The sequence below is a fragment of the Apteryx rowi genome, unplaced genomic scaffold, assembly GCF_003343035.1.
Source record: "Apteryx rowi isolate R43461 unplaced genomic scaffold, aptRow1 scaffold_3, whole genome shotgun sequence".
NCBI lineage: Eukaryota > Metazoa > Chordata > Aves > Apterygiformes > Apterygidae > Apteryx > Apteryx rowi.
In genome coordinates, this window is record NW_020449418.1 from 4493587 (window position 1) to 4506150 (window position 12564).

Sequence of the window (12564 nt, forward strand, 5' to 3'; positions counted from 1 at the left end):
AGTTGATGCCTTCTTTCACATATATTTYGACTATATTTTTGTAATGTGGAGGTATGTAATAAGAGTTGAAGCACAGTTCTTGATGATGATAAAGACTTATATTRTTACACATGGACATGCTTGTAAAAGTGATCTTGTTTAAAGACTCACATGCTCAATTAAGAAAGGATTTAACTGTCTTGTTTAGTGGTAGGCAATTATTACTACTGATGTTTTGATGTGGACACTAAAAAGTAGTTTAAATCATCCAGAAATTACTGATGATTTCATTTCAGATTTTCCAATATGTTGGTCCCCCCCCCCCCCAAAAAAAAAGGAATGAAAAAATCAAAGCAAGATTAAATAAAGTAGTGTTGACCTCCTCCTCCTCCTCCTCTTGACTCATTAGTTGGGAGATTACAGTGCCCACTCAGCGTGTGGAAGGCCCAAGTTCAGCCCTTTCCTCTACTGGGGGCATGTGAATCTGGCTAGGTTAGTGGCCTCTCTCTCTGCTTTCTGTCGCAGGGGATAGATGTTTGAGTGGTCCAGGCAGAACTGGATGGCATCAATAGAAAATGCTAGTGAAGACTGACCTCCAAAGGAAACTGTATATCTGGATGGGGTTACTATTGATGCTGTTTTCATTACACTGAAGTACTTAAGTATTCTTTAAGATAGACTGTGAAAGGAAGAAGGACCTGTTCTAACCAGAGAGGACAATGCTTATCTTTATTCTGTTGTAATTCATGTTTAACTCTTAACAAAAGAAACGAGCACTTCTAGGCATGAATCATTAGACCTATTAAGAAGTTGACCTTAAGATGAGACAAATCATGTCTTAAAGTCACCTGCTTTTTTCCCAGTTGTCTTTAAAAGGAGTCAATACCACCAGCTGAGGTTTAGACACGTGGCAGGATGCAACTGATTCCTCCCTGAGTCTGCAAACAATGTGTTCATAGCCAGCCAACCTTTTGGTGATGTTCAAGGACTTTTTTCCTTCTGATATTTTGCAAACACTGGAATGTAAAACCAGAGTGACTTTTGGCATCATTTATTCCACTTCCTTGCAACAACAGGCAGCTGCTTCATATGGTCCTAATGAGACATGTATCAAATGCTCTCTTAGTCATATTATAATTTAATGKTTTGTAGCTATGGTATTACAGTGCTTCCCTATTTTGACGAATTTGGTTTTTGCTGGAAGAGCATCAGAAAAAGAAGAAATTGGCTGCCACTGTTTTAATGCCAGCTGACTGGTTCCTCATACCTACCTAAATTGCTATGATTATGCAAGCCTGGAAAAAGGCTGAGGCGTGGAGAGGTGAATGAAGTCTTGATTGTTAAATAAAAATAAAAAAATAAAGTGCTCAAGTCTCCTGATAAAAGTCAGGCTATATTGGTCCCCAGTTAGCAGCTTGCTGTTTTGCTGCATTTGTTTCTCACTAGTCACTTGATGGTATTAGAGCAAGTCACAGGGTCACAGAAATAGAAAAATGAGAGACAAGTTAAACAATTTTCTGGAGTTTTTCCTCAAAGAGTTGTTTCTAGCTATCATATCCTCCTTGTAGCACACCTTATTTAGTTAATGAAGATAACCCCCTTTTTCACTTTTGAGCATTAAGAAAGCTAAATCTCTCTCTYTGTTTTCTATCTTATGTATTTACGAAGCATCTCTCTACTACTTCACTTGTTATAGTGGGATGTAATTCTTGTTAACTATAGCTCCCTTTTCCCAAAGTAACAACCTTTTTAACTTAAAAACAACCTTCCCCCTTCCTTCCCCTGCCAAAGAAAAAAAACACAAGAAGAAACCCCACCTGGCTCTGCTGTTGTAACTTCTAACCATTAACAATAGTCTCAAAGGGTAACTGATAATTTCCTATGCCTACAATTCAAATCACATCCTTTCCAACAAAGTTTCTAGACCTAATTTATTGCTGCTTGCATTTTTGCAAACTTAAGTTACCTCTGAAGGGTCAAAACCCACAAAAGTTCAATAGACTGAAACTGAATACAGGGTTTTAGAAAAGGGTTATGGATGACTTCTCTGATAAAAGGATTAAGAAAGCAAAGAAGTGACCTCAGCTACTTAATATAGAGATTTTATTGATAAATGTACGCAAAAGGAAAACTTAGTTCCGGATATGAGGATTTCCATCRCCTTTTGAAAATCTGATTTCAAAACAGGACAGTAAAGGTCTCTGCAATGGTCAGAAAATCAATAAAGTTGACATTGCAGTATATTTGGCCACCATTGCTTCCTGTCATGATTTATTTATTTTTGTGCCAAAATATGTATTTTATACATAGAGAAAGGACGCATTTAACTAAATTCTTACAGCTCAGGTGTCCTTTGAAATTTAAGCAGTATCTTTGAGGAAAAAAAAGGAATGTGGAATAACAGGACATTTATACAGTTCAAGGCCATATAGTGCTTTTCCCTCCATGGCTGCATCTGCCTGTAGCAGCTTCTGTCATGCAATCTCAGGGTAGGATTTGCACAAATGGCTAGGGAATTTGGAGATGTCTTTATTTCATGACGTCCAATTTGCCATGCTCTGGAAGGGAATATGATAATAGAGTGACCGCATGCGGTTCTTTTCAATATAAAGGTTCTGTTTCTCTGGTGAAGGGAACTATATTGCTGTGCATGTCACAATACCGGGGCCATTTATCTYGTGTTACAGTTGCTGGATATTCTGCCTTTTATAAGATAATCTTTACCCCAAACCCCACCCCTTGAGTATCCAGATCTCCTGTTTTGTTATGTGCGTGTAGGGAGGGCAAGAGCTGGGATGAGGGTCTGGAGAACCATGGCAATCTTGTACCGTCACCCTCCCCACTGTGTTCAGGGCAGGAAGTATTTCTCAGGCCAAATCACAATCACATATTCATAGTAAAGAGAAGTTACAGCAGAGACCCTGAGAAACTGAAAGTATAATGCCAAAGCGAACCAAAGCTTTTTATTCCGAAGCCTGATGTCAGCCTGAAAATTACTGGAGAAATAAAATGCTTCTGGACCATCCTCATCTTCCAATTAAGAGTTATAGTATTGCTTGGATTTGGTTGCCAAACAAGGTAGAAAACAGAAYTGATAGTATGATGAGTGTAAGTGGAGAGATGGTGGAGACTGCAGCTGGCGCACAAAGAAGATATGAAGCTTTTCACTAGAAGCAAAAGAATGAAATTAACAGATCACTCAAATGTCCTTCAGATTTGAGGTCTGAAAGATTCATCTTGTGGCACAGAAATTACAGTGCGGAGGGTTTACTATATAATCATGCCTGATGTTTGTCAGAGAATAATAATACTGTTCTCTAGCGAAACGCTATTGTTGTCTTAGAGATGGGTTTTAGCCGGGCGGAATCTGTATGAACCCGTAGCTATTGTGGCGCAGAGAAACCGAAGTGGAAGCTGTGGGTTTTGCAAATAAGCCAACTTAGGTGCAGGCTGGCTCTGAAAATCCTTCCCCACCTCTGGCTGCACCTTCTTCTTCTTCCCTCCCTCGTACTGCTGCTATTGCTTGGGTAGCCATCTGGTGAGCTGGATCAGGGACTAATCTGCCTGCAAACTAATCCCTTTCCAACTCAAAAAAACAAACGGACAAAAGGCAAAATCTTTCAGGTGGAAGGGTGGAACTGCCTGTTCTGGCACTAGACTTCGCTAAAGTTGGCCTCCAGTCAGTATGGGACTGCGCCAGAGGAAAGCTGCAGCACCTGGCATGAGACGACCTTAGTAAAGGTCTAAGATTGAATTTTCCAAAACTTATTTCAGCAGGAGCAAAATTAGGCCAGCAAGGAGAACATTTGGATGTCCTGCTTATGCTGTGTGTTTCAGTATAGCATCAGGCTGTTCTTCCAATATTTGTTTAAGCATACAGCTTGTCCCCTATGGTTAAGAGAGCATGGGGAAGAGTATAGAGATGTGTGATATTTCCACATTAAAAAATTCTTTCCCAGAGAAAGCAAAAATATTAGAAACTCGGGGTCTTTATCATATATGCTGTGGAATGGAAAGCAGAAGGGAAAAATATTTACAAATTCTGCCACCAAGAACATTTTAACATGGATCTCGAGAGCCTGCCTTTTTTTCTTTTTTTCCCCCCACCCTCTAAAATCCTGATAATGCTGTGAGAAGTCCTGGTTATTCTAAAAGTAGCATCTTGTGGGCCAGGTTGGGAGCTGCAGGCACTGGTTGTTTTTTTTTTCCTTGTAAGTCTCTACTTCTCTAGAATCTATGAATTTTATAAACCTTGCACTCTGTGTGAGAAGGGTTTATGCACTGCTGCTGTTAATACTGAGCAAATGCTAACAGCATTTTCCCTAAATATTTGTTATACATGGTAAGTGATTTTTCTCTGGCTGCACCCTCAGCCTTCAATGTTCTCTGTTCCACAAGGTTTTCCTTAGTGGAGAAACAAAGGCTTCTCCAATAGTGGAAAAGAAATGGCGTGTTTTTATCTTAAAGTTATTGGACAAGAGACCTTGTTACAACAGTGTTTCAGTAATGGAGTTGGCATATATTAACAGTAAGCACTTGCAGCCGCCGCCTTAATAAAAAAATAAATCCTTTTAGCACATGCTTAACTTTTAGTAATAGTCCCATGGAAACAGAAGGTAACAGCTGAGCTTTGCTTCAGTCAAGACTGGCTTCTTCCAATGAGGAAACCAAGTATATCGTGTACGTAATCTTGTCTGTTCCTTGCAAAGCAGTGCAGTTGGAACAATGAACTGTAGAATGCATGTAATTGGATTTATTCAAATAATTAATAGATTTGTTCATGAATTTCTAATGATTTTCACTTTCTGGAAAAGCATTAACAGCAACATGCGTTGAATAAATTATTTGCTACAATTTATTTGCTCTTTCTAGAAAAAAAAGTATAAATATACAGGATTTGCAGAGCTTCCTACTGTCTATGAATGCCAATTTTCTTCTAAAAGCTTCCATATTCCAATTCTTGTCTCTTTACTCAGCAAAACTAAATCCGTTACCCAGACATTGCAAGTAATGTTGTATTACAAAAAGGTATTCTGGAAATAAAGATGAGAAAGCCATTATTAACAGTTTAAACTGCTGATCTATTGCTGTTGCTTGGTACTGTTCTGAATTACAGCTTTTCTTCAGGAAATTACAGAAAATGGTAATATAGTATTATAGCCATGTATAAACCCTGATAATAAGAGATGTGGAAGACCTGTTTATTAGTGTTCTCTCATCTCACTGAGTTATTGTACTATCGGGCTGTATGACTGATGATACAGACTAGGGGTAAAAAACACCTTAGCACATGAATCTTTCCAAAGACATAGAGCCTGTTTGAATTTTTGTCAACCGGTCTCCACAAGAGAAAATCCCTGATGTGCAATAGATCCCTGGGCTTATGTGTGTCAGCACTGGTTGTTTGATAGATGCATACAGTCTTTTGTGAGGGGAAGTAAATTGATTTAAAGGTGTCCACCTGAAGAAAGAGTGCTTGGGAATAAGGCAGAGATAGGTTAAAAAAGTAAAATAAAAAAGAAATCCCGGCTGAGATCTTGAAAATCCCTTCTTTTGCAATATTTTGGCATTCAGTTTCATGCAAACTTGCACACGCTAAAGTTTTACATCTTTATAAAATCCTTTCAGATAGGTTCTTCTTTAGCATTGCATGGAAAAATTGTAGACCTATGGAAATGAAAAGTAGGTGGTTGGGTGATGGTGGGGACTTTACAATTGGTTAGCTAGAGTTTTTCTTTGACTCAAAAACCCCTGCTGGCTAATTTAGACACGGTATCCTTGTACACAGCACACTGTGTTCTTTGCAAAGAGCCAATTTCTGCAGCCCCTTCCTTTGTAGTTTCAGAACCCCTTGTATCTGTGTATTTCCAGTTAGTTAATAAAATGCTGGGTGACAGTATATGCCAGCCACTTTTATGCTATTAATAGGACAGGTGCATCTCATCAGATTTTATTTCCTATTGGTCTGAATTTTTGTTAAGTTTTTTTTTGTTTTTTTCTCCCCGTTTCTTTCTGCAGGCCTGCCTTGAATTTTCCCTTTATTCCTCCAACTGTTTGGATTTTAATTGCTGCTCAAGTACAGTGTCCTCTTTTTTCTCTCTCTAAAGATGAATAGATTATAGATGCCTTCCTCTTTTTTCATATTTAGTGGTTGCGACTAGCACCTTTATCACAGCATGTTAAGCGCTGTCCTGCTGTGTATGGAACTCCAAGATAACGGGTATTTATTGTAAATATAATTGCATGGGTTTCGATGCTGGCTAGATCCCTAACTACTTCAAATTCATTTCTATTAATGAGTTTGAAATGAAAGGAATGGGGGCCCAGCCTTCTTTCTAGCATGAAAAGGAAAAAAAAAAAAGGTAAATGTTTTTATCTTTCAGTCAAGACAGGGCAAAATTAACCCGTGTTAACTTGTATGGGAACGTTTCAGTGCTAATTTGTTTCCTGTGGTATTAGAGGGGTTCATTTGCTTTAGAGAAGTTCATTTGCTTTAGAGAAGTTCTGATTTTGGAATGTAAACTGCACAGTTGTGTAAAGGATTAAACCCCAACCTACATGCTTTATACTTCTTCTGTACCCAGCTGAATTCTGCTCCCCTGAGATTTGGGGGAAGCATCATTGTCTATAGAGATGAACAGTATTTCTTTAGAAGCTGTTACCCTCAGTTGCTGAAATTAGATTGGGATCACTACTCAAAATCTTGTCTCTGACCTGTCTCACCATGGAGGCTTTTGGAAGTCTGATGTGATGGCAGCTCTGGATTCTGCATTCGAGGAAAACCAGTTCTTTCCAGTGGTGGTCTCCTTGTAGGCCTTAATAAATCTTAGTGTGAAGACTATCAGTTTATTTCAGAGAGGTTGAGCTGGAGCCTGGCAGAGGTCAAAGCACGCCTCACTGCAGACTGAGCCAAATCCTGTGGCTGTCATGGGATTGCATCCTTAGCAAATTAGGCACATTGGGAGACCTAGGGTCTGCGGTCAATAGGTCATGCCAGTAGCCCAAAGTACTCTTGCATTCTGCTCTTGCAATGATAAAATTGATTATTCTGTTGCTCTCCTCTTTTCAGTTGGAAGGAAAGGTCCATGTTAGCTGCAGGCTATGAGTGCAGCCTTCAAAGAGACAGTCGTAAGAGACCTAAAATGCATTGTCTCACGGATGTAAACATTTTTTTTTTTTAATGACTTAGTGCCCAGGAGATTTCAAGGAGGTTTTTAAGGAAGGCCTCTTCTTACCTTTTGAAGGGGAGGAACCACCTTGTGCTGAAAAGAGTTTTGCAGGTTGAAACAGAAGCTGCATCAAATGAAAACTGTGTAGAATAAACCCCATAAAACAGAAGCATATGTGAAGAAGCCCCCTGAATTTACTCAAATATCTCCGAGGCTATGACCATGGATAATAATTTTTGATAGCCTCATCCTTTCCTTCAGAGAGAGCATTTTGGAGGGAAGGTGTCAGAGTGGAGGGATTGGTTGTTTTTATCATTCTACTGATGATGATCATTCCATTGATCTGATTGACTGTTCGGGGTAGATAGGAATATTTATTCCTTTCAAATGGTTTTCTCCAACATTGAGATTCTTCCTCACTTGATCTTTTCTCYGAGGACAGCTGTCTAAATCTCTTTCATTCACAGTTTTGGCTTAAGATTTTATCTCTTGATCAGAAGGAGACCTGGAGTCCTGAACTTTTACTGGGGTCAGAATTATGATCGTGGACTGCAGGGACAGTGCAACTGGTTTCTAACAAACTAACACTATAGAAATGTAGCAGGTCACTACCTGCAAGAAAATGTCTCACTCCCAAATTAAGAAGTTTTTCATATTCTGCAGTTCAGAAAGGGTGATGGAGTAAATCTACTGCGGTTACAAGCTGCCGTAATACTGTTATTTTCAATGAAGCTCATCCAACTAAGATATTTTTGTGGAAACTCAGTCTTATACCCATCTGATAATGCATATGGTACAAATTTCACTTCTACTTGGAATGTCTTTATATTCAAAACTAATGTTTCTACCTGTGCACCAGAGGCTTACTGCAGACTGAGAATAGACCTGATTTCCATCTCAGAAGATTGATTTTGAGGTTCTCCCCCTTTCCTTAATTAATTGTGTGCATGCTTTTTGATAAATGTTTTTTAAACATTGGAGATGGATTGTTGTTAAAGCAGGAACTATAAAAGTTGAAAGCATTTATGAAAACAAGGATAAAGCCAAATTTTTTTATTCTCAGTTTAAAAAAGTAAATTGCTGCTCATACCTTTTGGATGTGATCTGAAGCAGCTGCAAATCAGTAGAGTTTCACTGGAGTCCATGAAGCTTTGTAAAGTGTCAGTGGCTGAAGAGCTGGCCCTGTATTGTTAGTCTTTAATACTGAGCTCATAGGAAACCAATATTTAACAAGCAACTTGATCCATGTTAACAAAGTGAAGGCAGAGTCCTATCTTTCAAAGGGAATATTCTGACTTTTGATGCGTGTCTGGAAGCATTCACTACCAAACTTTCTGATTCATGCCTATAGTATATGACAGCCCTCACTATAGCCATTAAACTCAAAGCCCTTGCCATTATTCTGCATCCATATCTCTTCTTGGATATGAAGTGAAATCAAAGCCCATTTATTCCACTGCTGCTCTTGTAAAGCTATCAAAAATAGTGGCAGTTCTGACATTTTCCCACTCAAAGTAGTACTACAGTATGCCCTTGTATATCACAGAAGTCTCCAAGGACACACGCTGAATGTTGAAAGTGATGACAGGGAAGAAGTAGCCATGGAATTCAGTTTTAGATCTAGGATTCACCCAAACCAAGGAGGTTTTCAAATGTGTTATTTCCATTCTGACCTATTTCACTAGGGAAACTGTGTTTTCTACAAACTGGACAGTTAAATTTCTGCAAGATAATCTGCTTTATGTCCTTCAGTTCTCTTATCACTTTTTTATTCCTCAGAGGTTTGCCAAATAATCTGGAACAAATGAGATCCCCTTTGGCAAGGGAGGATATACGCCGGGAGCTTAGAGAGCAAAGAAATGATGCATTGTTAGTTACAGCCCAGATATGGGCAGTTGAGATTGATGGTAGTGAAAGAATGTGTCTAACTAAAGTCCAGAGCTACTTTATTGTCAAACTGTCGATCCATCCATTTGTGTAAGTAAGAGATGCTGATTAAAACAAAAGGTGGTTGCCATAATATTGATATTTTTCCTATGAAAAACTAGGCCCAAGCAGTTGAAAATCATCGCGTTCAGGGTCTCATAAAGTTGGATTAAAAATCTGTACGTCAGAGTTGTTTTCATTTACCTTGTGGATTTTGAGACATTAGATACATAGATCTCACTTTTATACCATTTCAGTGCTGTGTTGTAGTAGGGACGTGTTTGTTTAGCAGTGAAATGCTGAAAATGTCTTGTTACTGTACAACTTCAGAAGTTGGACCTAAAGGAGAAGATACCACAGTACTATGGCATAGCCATGCGATGGCTGGTATGCGTTGAAGTTTGGAACTGAAAACCTAAAAAATAATAAATTCATGGATATTTCTCATGGGAACTCTGAACTCAGCCTGCCCTTGCCAGGCCTGCAGTAAAGCTGTTTGTACTATCTGTTAATTAGCGGACAGGGTAAATCTTTAGTGCACGTGCACCTGCAGGTTGCACTTGCTCACCCCATGTATAGTGTAGGGGTGTTATTATGAAGAATTGAATGATTAAATGACAGGATACTTGAGTATTATGCCTTCTGTCTAGCCGTACTTGGAGTACAAGGAGAAAAACATGTAGAAATTAAAGAAAAATATTCTTGGTTAAGAAGCTTCTGATTGGTGAATACAGAGGTAGGGGACTGATGGCAAATATTAATGGAATGAATTAGAAAGTTGTCTGACTGGTAAGAAAATATGTAATTTGAGACTTGTAGGCAGGTAACTTGAGAAACAGAGACCAACAAGCGAGGGCTCATGTATATCGTATCAAGAGTGAAGAGGTCATTGTAGGAACAACCAGCCTTCTTGGAGAAAATGGGAATAATTCAACATCTGGTGAGGAAAAGATTGCAAAAACTGCAAATTAGTTTTTTCCTTTTAGTTCTAGTATGTGAAAGGGGTAGTTCTCTTGTTACAAGGTCAGAGAGCAGTTTCTCAGAGCCAGAGGAGGAAAAAATCTTAAGAGTTCAAGATAACACAAAACAGAAGATACAGGTGTGAAAACTTACTGCAAATAAGGCACTGTGATCAGATTGTTTCACACGACTTTATTCTAAATCCTTATTGTTCTCTTAAATCTTCTGATTCCCACCTCTCCACCTCTTCCTCATTAGTACCAAAAAAGGAGTAAAAACATTTAGGAATGGCATAAAACTTGGGAAGCAGGGAGAATACAATGCCTACTACGTCTGGGAGAATAAAGGCATAGAAGGATTGGGAGGGAAGGCTTGGGAACACGTACTTCTCTTCTGTGTGCCTTGGCTTGAGTTTTACACAGGTACGGATCTCCTACAAATACGGACAGACCCAGAGAATGCTCTCCTGTGAAGTTTTCCTTTGGAGGGGACACTGCTACAGCTGATCAGAAGTGCTGGTAATCTTAGAGAGTTGTATCACATCCAGTCCAACAGACCAAAGAGCTGAGGGTGGTGTAATCAGGTTGACGTTAACTGAGTAGTCCGAATAAGGTTCATAAAGAGTTATCGGAGGAGTCCTTGCCGTGTGATACCATGGATCAAGCCCTAGACCGGTGTTTCTTAAATGTTTTTTCATCGACACAGGAGGGTAATGAGACCATGGTAAATGTTCATGCCAGCATACTTTTATCTTCACAGTGTTTTTGTCTACGTTTTCCAATTCTCTTTAATCTTCACTACTTGTGAGGATTTGGGAAGAATATTTGCTAGTAAATTTTGCAAGTGGCCAGCTGTTCCCATAAGATTGTGAGCCAACACACTGTTTTGGTGCGGTTCCTTAAACTGTGAGTGTAGTTAAGAGACTGGAGCTGATTTGTCAAAAGGCAAGAAAAGTTTAAATTAACATGTTATTTGACAAAAAAGAATGAAATTTACAAAGTGTTGTATTGTATATAGAGCATTATGAATAATGGATTTTGCTGTCTAGAGACAGAAAAATTTCACATTGATTGAAGGCATTTATTCATATTCAAACCTCTTTTTTTCTGCTCAGGTCATCCAAGGCTTTTCTGTCCTGAAGAGATTAACTGAAAAATGTTTTTGAGGTGAAAAGTTAAAATCATTTTGTGTTGAAATGTTTCAACTTTTAAAGCCTTTAAGATTTACCAAGATAAATCCCACTGAAATCCATGGAATTTAATAATGCTATTTAAAATACATTCTTAATCACTTTGAGCCTTTGGCTGTTAAAAATTTGCCCTGAACAGTTTAAATATAGCAAAACATTGTGAATTCTCCTCTATGSATGTGTATTTAGGCCTGTGTATGCCTCTGTGTACACACAAAAAAAACCCTTCATGGTCCCAATCCCATATACCTGATTTCTTCATCAAAGGAGGGAGTGAAATAAATGGAAATAACGAGAGCTGGAAAGGAATTCAGTAGACAAAAAATGATAAAGGAAAAAGAAGGGAAGAATTTTATAAGTACTTTGGTTAAATAATTTAGGATAACTGAGCAATTAGATGCAGCAAGAAGCTTCACTCCTTAGTCACTTGGGAGGAAAATCTTCAGGAATATGCCCAAAGGAACATGAGAATAAACACTAATCTGGTCCCTGTATCCCAAACTCCCTGTGTGCAGGCATTTCTCGGGTTTTTCCCTCTTCTGCTGAATGATGAGTAGCTTATGACCTTGCATCAATAATTGTAAGTTTTTTCAAATTTGCAGTTTAGATACATGGGCGCTATTCAGCTGAGTACAAGCAGACCAGAGATATGGACAGAAGGCAGTGGCATGTATTCTCCGTGGAACTACAGTTAACAACAGAAACTGCCTCATTTCTGATGGCTTATCTTGCTCCAGAATTAGGAGGTGTGTCCTAAGCAGACCAGATAAGAAATCACCGTTCCCTGTTTTAGGGGTCCCTTGCACTGCAAATTTCATGAAGTTTGAATATTATTTTGTCTTTGCAGCCAGAATATGTCCTAGAGGAAGGTAGGATTTAACTATGAGCACACTCTGGGCTCTCCTTGTCTGACTGCTGTATTGTTCAACACTTTCTGTGAACTCTACTCCTTAAGCACCTTATCTACTCTGGACATAGCTTTCTACTGAAGACAATCCACTGGAGATAGTTCCTTAATAATAGGTTTGAAGCATGACAATGGGTTTACAGCTGTTTTATGAATGTTATGCAGTCCTGAAAACTTAGTATCTTATAATTGTGACTCATCCTTCTGCATCAAGCCAAGGCTCTTCTATCCTGTTTAGAAGTTAACTTCTTTGGAAGTCAAAGTTTTTCTGCATGTTTGGACAGCACCTGTTTCTTTAAGTTGCTGGTGCACAATTTAATCTCCCATTTGCTACTATTACTAATGATAAATAATGAATTTGATTGCTGTTCTTCAGGTTTGATATGCTATCTGTGCTTAGTTTTTGGCATTTAGGGAAGAAATACAAACTATAT

General features: G+C 38.7%; 1 protein-coding gene across 1 annotated transcript in view; it reads left to right on the forward strand.

Moving 5' to 3' along the window:
• SORCS1 (sortilin related VPS10 domain containing receptor 1) overlaps window positions 1-12564 on the forward strand; it is a 315565-nt gene that overhangs the window by 138815 nt on the left and 164186 nt on the right. The window lies entirely within an intron of this gene.